The sequence below is a fragment of the Helianthus annuus genome, chromosome 10 (genome assembly GCF_002127325.2).
Source record: "Helianthus annuus cultivar XRQ/B chromosome 10, HanXRQr2.0-SUNRISE, whole genome shotgun sequence".
In the NCBI taxonomy this organism is placed as follows: domain Eukaryota; kingdom Viridiplantae; phylum Streptophyta; class Magnoliopsida; order Asterales; family Asteraceae; genus Helianthus; species Helianthus annuus.
The window spans coordinates 5049434-5056539 of record NC_035442.2 but is presented as its reverse complement, the minus strand read 5'-3'; the positions used below and the strand labels follow the sequence as shown (position 1 = coordinate 5056539).

At 34.2% G+C, this 7106-nt stretch overlaps 1 long non-coding RNA gene across 1 annotated transcript; it reads right to left on the bottom strand.

Moving 5' to 3' along the window:
* Positions 1–1039: 1039 nt before the first annotated feature.
* On the bottom strand, positions 1040–2319 carry LOC110880619. Its single transcript, XR_002559392.1, has 3 exons — positions 2247–2319; positions 1903–2158; positions 1040–1815 (listed from the first exon to the last, which is right to left on the bottom strand). It is a non-coding gene; the product is annotated as an uncharacterized LOC110880619 (long non-coding RNA).
* Between the last annotated feature and the right edge of the window lie 4787 nt (positions 2320–7106).

The following is a 7106-nucleotide window of genomic DNA, read 5'->3' as shown; positions in this document are numbered from 1 at the left end:
TACTTTCAAGATTATCCATATCTTTTATTTAATTTAATAAAAACGTATATCATTAGAAAAGTTATATTTTCGTAAATTCCTAAATTTTCGGAAACTTTGTAAACAGTGTGCTCAATGCTTCTTCAACCAGTTCAACTGAGCATGCACTCAATCAACACTTGACCAGTGTCCACATTGGTAACAGTGTGACCAGGAACCAATAGAGTCTCTCAATCAAAAATGGTAACAGTGTCCACCTATGTTTAGGATTTCATATATCTGTATCACTAAAGAAATTAAGCACATATAACACTGGGTAAAACCCATTCCTATCATAAAAACAGAAGAACTTATTAATAACCCACAGTTGTGAAGACTGACAACAGTGACCTTTATCCAATGACCATCTAGTGTTTCATCGGAACCATAAGATAGAGACAAATGAAACACATCTGATGGTAATCCCCACAACATTATAAGCTAGGGTTCTTCCAGATCATCTAAATAGAATCATCAGTGAAAGAGGGAAAGAGATGGGGGAAAATCTCCTGCTTGTCTTTTTTATAGTACGATAAAAGCCTAGCCGTTAGATCTGTTTCTTTTTTTGGGCCAGATTTACTCCTCGTACGATAAAAGCCTAGCCATTTGATCGTTTTAATTTAACGACCATATTTACTCACACACGGATCCTGTTTTGTTGGTTTCTTGTAGACTGAGTTTAACTATGGGATTTCAATCACTATATCTTATGTTAGGTGTTTTGAGTTTAACCTGTTTAATAGACTGAGTTTGAGTGAATATTAAGATAAAAATAATACCTTGCTTTCACTTCTTATTCTCCAAAGGTTCACCGGAAAAAAAAACAAGCAGCTTGACTGGTAATTTTTTCAAGTTTCACGACAGGTTTTCTTTGGAACGTAACAAAATGTGATCAAAAGTTACTTAGCTTAATTCTCATGACTTGTTTTGATGTAAATTGTAGGTAAAATTGTCCTGTGAGGTAAATTATGGGGTTGCAAATATCACTAAAATTATCTGTTTTTGTGTTACACGCTTCCACTTCTGAGTAATAGTAAGATGTTATTATTATTGTTATAAAATAGGGTTATATACAAATAAATTATATAACCTCTAAAAAGTAACTTGGGGTACCTTAGGCTAACTTAATAGTTGTGTCTCTTCACATCACACCCTTAAATAAACACATACCATATAGTTGTGTCTCCTCGACATCCTTTAGTTTCTTGCAATCGCATACCACATTTTTGTAGGTTTCCTCAATGCAAGTCTTAAGGTCAATGGTAGACTTAAGTGAAAGTGCATGCATAAGTAATAGTGAAAGATACAGATCGTTTGATGTGCTCTTTAGTTGTGCCGTCTTGGTTCTTATGTCTCGATTCCAAAATTTACATAGATCATCCTTCTCCCGTACAACTGCTGCAACTTTCATCTAATCTTGCTCTAAACTCATGTTATGAAGCTCTGGTATAGTGGCCTCGGCAACCCGACTTTTCAATACGTATAAGCGTTCTCTCGTCTCTTCTACGACTTTCCTGTCGTATGGTAGTTGTAGATTTGTCATTCCAATGAGGTCTTTGACTTCTTGCAAATGCTCTTCATACATTCTTTGTGCCTTTAGAAATTGCATCTCATATTGTGGTGAATTGATATGTTTCTCAATAAGAGAATTTGCGAAGAGAGTATATGTATGTACGATGTCAAACAAGTTTAATTTCATCAAGTTCTGGTACGAATCGTATGTTTCACCATTCAAGGCACCGAAATTGCCCGTCTCAGCTATCTCATTAAGATACTTCTGTAGAGTGAGGTTGGTACCTATTATGTAGATATAAATTGAGTTATGTAAATCTATGTCTCTTATATATACATTAATTAATAAAATAAAGAACAAAACTCACTTACGTCTTTTTCATTTATGGGTGTAAAATATGGTTCGAACTCCCATGCCTTAGAGCCAAGTAATTCGAAGATGGTATCCTCCTTTTCATCTAGGAACCCGTAGTATTTAAGCAGAAAAACCCGATGGTACATAATCAACCTATTAAGAGCTCTAATCAAATACGACTTCATGGACACTTAACTCGAGGTGGACACATCTAAAAATCTTCAACGTTGTCCATTTTAGCAATCAAGAACAGAGGTAAGTAACCGCTAAAAACTGCAAATTTGATTAAGAAGAAACAATTAACGAAATTACAAAAAGAAAAAAAGAAGAAATTCAATACAATCAAGAAGACAAACTTTACCTCTGAAGTGATGAAGAACTGATCAAATATTTCAAGGAATCAAGAACAGAGGTAGAAGGCACTAAAATCTGCAAATGTGTTTAAGAAGAAGGGGTAAGGATAATATACATTAATTCAAAAGTGAGAAGTGTTTTAAACCATTAGATCTTTGATCTAATGGTTGAGATCAATAGGGACCAAATTATAAATTGTGTTTTAATTATTTGGAACGATTTGAAAATTGTAGGGGTAATAGTGTCTTTGTATATGTTTCAAATTAGATAACATCTCCTAAATTCTAGCGTTTCAATTTTCAACTTATTTTAAAATTCAAACATTCTAAAAAATCCAGAAATATGTAACTGCTATAAGAAATATATAACACTATACATCCATCATATAACACCATATAAGATCGTATAACACTATGTAACACCATATAACACTATATAACACTGTACATCTATCATAGACATGCTATCACACAAATATAACACTATAACACTATATAACTCTAAATTTCACTATATAACACCATATAACACCATATAATACATATAACACCATATAGCACTATATAACACTATACATCCATCATATAACACTATATAACACCAAAAAAACACCATATAACACTATGTAACACTATATAACACTATGTAACACTATATAACACTATATAAAAATATATAACACTATACAGTTCTGAACGAGATGACATAAATTCGTAGATTAATTCTTAATTCGTATTCCTATAATTAAGGGTGACGGTTATGGAAGATTATCAATTAATTAAATCAATAAGAAAATTACTTGTTTACCCTTTTGAATTAATTTAGAATGAGGACACATGTCATCAGCACAATATTTCTCACCTTTCTCACACTTTTAGATTAATGTACAGGATCCTCTACCTAAGAAGAAGAATCAACAATACAAATTAATGAATTTGTAAAACAAAGAAATACAATACAATCAAACTTAACCTTTGAAGTGAGGAAGAACTCATTAGTTTTTCCAAGAATCAAGTAGAGAGGTAGAACAGAGGATGTAGCCACTATAAACTTAAATATGCACTTTGTAGTTTTAAACATATTATTAGGACTAAAATGTGTTTTAACGTTCTTTTTTTCAGAACTAAACATGAATGGAATTTATATATCAACGTTAATAATTTAATTATGTTTTAATTTTCTTCTTTGTGATAACTAGAAGTTGAGCCGTCGCGGTGCGACTGGGTATTTGTGTACTCAAGGTTCTTATTAACTCAACATGCACAAAATGAAAATGAGTTCAAGATCAAATGAAATCCAAGTTATTTGCAACAAAAGTACTTCTACAAAGTAGGTTTATTAATAATTTAATACAACAAACGGCAAATATATACCAAGGATTCAGGGTCAACAAATGTAGTGACGTGGTGTACAACATATACTCTCCCCAAAAGGGAGGATTCTGCCATTTTTTTTACCATAATTCTCCTTTTACACAAAAAACAGTTTAGATAGCTAGATAGTTAAAGAGAGTCCATAAAATCATGGCAAAATCTATGAGTTAACCTTAGCTTATACAGAGGGCTTGTACAAATGGGCTAAAAGCATCCAGAATAAGTAACGAACCTAGAATCCATGAAAATTTGGAAAGGTGGATGTTTTAGCTAACGGAAAACATGTTCAACTTGCAATGAGGTTCTTCACCTCCACAAACATATACCACATCATTGTTTCCTCAGGTTTGGCTAGCAATGCAGAATCAAACTGTTTACCTATTTATGGAGGAGATATTATGTCAAATTCAGCCCCTAGTATCGCCACTGGAACCTTAAGCCTATAAGAATCATGTCAGTCAAACAAAAAACACAAAATTGCTAAGCAATTTATGATCCAAAAGTTTGGCCTTTTGATAAGTTTTTCCTATAAAAAAGTAAAGCATGAAACTTTTTCAAGAACAAAGTATTATGATAAAACTTCTTGAACAGGAACGTACCCTTAATATCATCTAAAGTGACACATGTAGGATGCAAGACTATAACATGTTGTATATCTGCAACCTTTCCTAGATCTACAATGACCTTAGCAGTCATTCACTTCTCTTTGTTGAAAAAGTTGTCCAAGTGGCAACATTGAGCTTCTAACCTGGTCTTCAAAATCGCACCATTGTTGGTATTTCTGACTGCCCATTTTTTTGTCTTAAATCAGAACACCTGTGTGTTTTTATTTCATTTTCATAGATGTCATATGTCCGCCATGGCGGGGCGCCATTTGCTTGAAATTCTAATGATCTGTCATACTGGGATCTCGTTGTGTTATTATACAAAACTTGTCAGATATTATGGTAAAAATATGTAATTATGTCTCGCATGAAGTTAGCTAAAAATATTGAAGCTGAACAGGAACTGTCACATAAATGATCCAAGTTTTTGAAATGATAAATTGATAAGGTTTTCAAGCTGATGCAGAGTCAGTGAACATATACCTAGTACAAAACAATGAAATCTAGGAAGATATTCCAAGTCAAAGCAATACCAAAAACGTACTCGATGTTTTCACACCCTTGCAAGTTATGTCCTTTAGCCCTAACTCAGTTAATTTTTGTGGTTAAATCTAACCAAATGGAGCCCACATGAGGGTATTTTTGTGGTTAATTCTGATCAAATGGACCCCACGTGAGAGTAAAATGACCAAAATACCCTCATGTGGGGTCCATTGGGTCAGATTTAACCACAAAAATTTAACTGAGTTAGGTGTCACGGAGTTATTCTTGAACTCTCGTGCGACACTTAGAATACTTCTAAATTTAGCCTTTTGGATGGATTTGGTTATGTATAACAGCGGAAGTCTTTATTTGTGAGGATCACAAGTATGATTTTGTAGTGCAATACTACAACAGAGATGGTTATGTATTACTTGAACAATGTTACAAGTACAAAGTGTTTACAAGAAGTTGAGTTATGAATGAGTTATGAGGGGTTATGTGGGGTGATCTCAAAATGAGACCTTCATCACCTATTTATACTAGTCATACTAGTTCTAGAGAATTCTTAACTAGAGAATTCCATACAAATATCTAGGATATTTATGAGCTGAATTCTAGAGAGTTCCTTCATAATATCCATGACTTCTAAGTGTTTTCATGGTCATTCTAGAGTGTTCTTGGTTGATCTAGAGTCTTCCGATGGTGCTAAGATGTTCCAACAACTTGTAGGTTATTTCGGAAACTTCCGGGCAGCCCTAGATGCATCTTTAGTGTTCCGGAACCTTCCAGAACTCGCGAAGAAATTTGTGTATTTAGGCGGACATGACACAGGACTAAAGGACATAACTTGCAAGAGTTTGCAAACATGGAGTATGTTTTCTGTAATTATTGAAGATAAAGGACACAATTTGCAATAAGTGACATACATAATGGACCATTTTTGTTATTTACTCTTTTATGTACTCTGGTAAGGGGTTTTGAAAATTTTGAAGATTTTAAGGTTGTTAGTTTGTGGATTACATATCTACGGTTGTGGTGGCGATGGCAGTGATAAGGTATTATGGTGGTGATCGTAACGGTGACGGTGATTTATGGTGGTAGTGGAGTTAGAGAGGGAATGACTTTGTGTAAAGGAGAGAAAGGGAGATAAGATAAGGTGGGTTTATTTTATTTTATTAAACGAGGGTATTTTAGTTTTTTGACAAGAGCTAACAAAATAATCCTAATAAAATGAGGGTATATTGGTCATTTGACAAGAGTTAACAAAAGAATTCTAACAAATTAAAAATTTGACTCAAAATGTTATTAAATGGGATTTAGGTATTTAAGGCGTTAATTTTTTTCGACTCAAGTGGTTAAAACTCAAGAAGTAATTTACTCTAATAAAAATGACAACAAACTTTATTGATTTTTTAGTGTTTGAGAGTGTTTTTTTGTGCGGTTCAAGAACTGAGAGCGTTTGAATGTTGTGATTTAATCAAAACATTCGCTACTTATCCGTACTAACAAAAAAAAGGGTTAAAATGGTCGAAAAAAATAAAAATGCTAGTTTGGGCGTTATAGCTGTCAAAAAACAGCTAGCAACACTATAAGGTTGAACGTAGTGGGGCGCGAAGATAAGCCATAGCGCCAACATGGCGCCATCAACACCAAAACGTTGGGCGCTATGCCCAAAAAAAAAGAAAAGGCGTGATAATTATAGCGGCGCGAAGACTTGGTGATTTGTATTTTTTGACCTTTTAACAACGGTCATATGTTAAAAAAAAAATCAATTTTTTAAACTTTTCACACTATAAATACCCTCCTATTCTTCCATTTTTTTACAACTCAATACATTCTCATTCTCATTCTCTATATATTTTTAAAAAAGCTAGTCTCACCTTATAAAAAAAATGGGTTCCCCGTCGGAAGACTCTTTCACCGAAATTCACCGAAAATTTTTTTCGCCCGACGAAGACGCGGCCGAGGAAGAAGCGGTTACGAGTGCATGTACTTTTGTGCTACAAGCATTTGAGCACATTCGGCCTACTCCCCCTCCACGACCCATCTTGCGACGCACCTATATCTTGCGAGATCATGAAGCCGCGAACGAGCGTTTGATGAAAGACTATTTTGATGCGACACCGGTTCACGGACCGAATGTTTTTAGACGACGTTTTCGGATGAGCCAAAGGTTATTTTTGCGCATTAATAATGACTTGGAAAATAGGTATGATTTCTTTAAGCAAAGAATGGACGCACGAGGATATCTAGGCTTCACCTCAATTCAAAAGGTCACATCCGCCTTACGCGTATTATCATACGGAAACACGTACGACATCAACGACGAGTATTTGAAGATGGCGGAGAAAACAACCCGAGATTGCTTGGAACATTTTTGCTATGGTAATTTTTATTGTCTTTTAT